Source organism: Canis lupus, chromosome 23 (genome assembly GCF_011100685.1).
Source record: "Canis lupus familiaris isolate Mischka breed German Shepherd chromosome 23, alternate assembly UU_Cfam_GSD_1.0, whole genome shotgun sequence".
NCBI classification, from domain to species: Eukaryota; Metazoa; Chordata; class Mammalia; order Carnivora; family Canidae; genus Canis; species Canis lupus.
In genome coordinates, this window is record NC_049244.1 from 41,908,818 (window position 1) to 41,911,042 (window position 2,225).

A 2,225-nucleotide genomic window follows, 5' to 3' on the forward strand; every position below is an offset into this window, starting at 1 on the left:
CCAAGACTGGAGACTTGGTTGTAAACACTGGACAGATATACATCCACTCTTCTCCTCTCATCCAGAAAGCAGAAAAGTATAGGAAAGATAAATTATGGTATTAACCTGATTTGTGGACACTCATTAGGAGGCTTTTGCCTTGAAGGCTCCACACAGATAAAATTTTAAGGGAAAATACCTATAAGTAATTCTAGGAGAAAATAATTGTTTTTAACCAAAATCTTATTTAGATTCTTTCCATGCTAAAAACAAAGTTGCAACCAAATAGGAATGAACACAGTACACGGCAAAAGCCTCTGAAAGGTATAAGTAAAACCAGTGTTCTCAATCCTGGTCAACACACAGCATCAAAGAAAGCTAGGAAAAAACATATTCCAAAACTTGATTAATGTGATTCAAATAGCACATTCCTTACTACAGTGGAAAAATGGAAAATCACTATAAACATTTGCTTTCAAAAAGGAGTTGCTAGTATCATTCCAGTAACACTATAATGCCTCATTGCTCCAGATACACATTGATTTTTCTAATCTAGGGGTTTTCAACCCTGGGAAATTTTGCCCTTCAGGAGACATTTGGACATTTTTCAATCTGAGCCATTTTCCATTCTCACATGTGGAGGAGGGTGCTATTGGTATCTAGTGGGTAGGGGCCAAGGATGTCGCTAAACATAGCACAATGCACTGGACAGTACCCCCACCCCAATAAATAATTATCTGGCACAAAATGTCAATTGGGCCTAGAAAGCCTGGTCTAATCTACTTCTTCATGGCTAATTGGGGCACGGTGACAAATACAGATAGATAGAGACGGTAAGTACTTTTCTTAAAGACCTCCTATGAAGTGAGACAAGTTAGAGTTCTTAAGTTCACTTGACAGATAAATGAAAGGGTCCAAGTTAGCAATTTTCGGTTATAATATTTTAGGGAGAAACTGAAACATAGTCCAGGATTCTGGCAGTGTTATGGAGCAGTGTACTGTCTATATTTATCATCTCATCTCATTTACCTACACAAAGATTCATAATCAAACTGACTACCGCTGCCTCCAGGTATTACAAATTAATATTTTCCTGCATTTAGGTGCTAACTGAATTCCCCATGCCTACCCACCAAAATCAACCAGACCTCAGATTTCAGAAGTGGGTTTTATGTGGTCAGTTTCTTTTTTTTCTTTTTTTTTTTTTTTATGATAGTCACAGAGAGAGAGAGAGAGAGAGAGGCAGAGACACAGGCAGAGGGAGAAGCAGGCTCCATGCACCGGGAGCCTGATGTGGGATTCGATCCCGGGTCTCCAGGATCGCGCCCTGGGCCAAAGGCAGGCGCTAAACCGCTGCGCCACCCAGGGATCCCTATGTGGTCAGTTTCTGAGGAAAACATTCATATCTAAAATTCTCTTTCCCTTATGTTACAGTCCATTAAAACTTTACTGTCCAGCTCCATGAAACTTTTTAAAAGCCAGAGTGGGAAAGCAAGATGCTTTGGACTATAAGCCTGGAGGAAGCTACAAAGAGATGCCTTCTATAAAAAGGGGAGGGGGATGATGGTAATGCACTGAAATAAAATATACAAAGGCTGGAGAAGTCCCTCTAAAAGCAGCAAAGCCCTTGGAGATTTATTATTTCCTAGTAAGGTTGCCTTGGGTGCTCCAACAAAGAAAGTCATTTTTCTGGGGATATATTTTTTTTTAATGTCTCCATTTCCAAGTTTGCTGAAGGCGCTTGTCTATTTTCTAGGTGTTACACTAAAAGAGAATTTGAAAAAAAAAAAAAAAACTCAGTTCAAATCTACAGGAACCACACAGGGTTCAGAAATCCATTACGAAACCACCAAATTTATCTGGGAGAAAGAAAAGCATCATGTAACGGACAAAAATCCATCTGCACACTGAAGTTTCTCAAGCTGACAAAGCAAGTACTGTTTGGCAGGAATGCAGAATGATGGGCATGTTAGCTCCCTGGGAACCTCCTGAAACACTTACTACTGCTTAGATGGACTAGCTGGGTTCTACACCAAATGGCATCTTCTGACTGTAACCCTGAAACAGAAATTTGCCCTTGTGCTTAAAGTTCGAGCAGAAAAACGCCCTATTTACTTAAAAAAAAAAAAAAAAAAGGAAAGGAAAAAGGACAAAATGATCCTAATTTTAAAAAAAGAAGCAGTACAGCAGCACAAGGACATTTAAGCGCAAGATCTAGTTTCAGAGAGTCCAGCACAGAGTCCGAG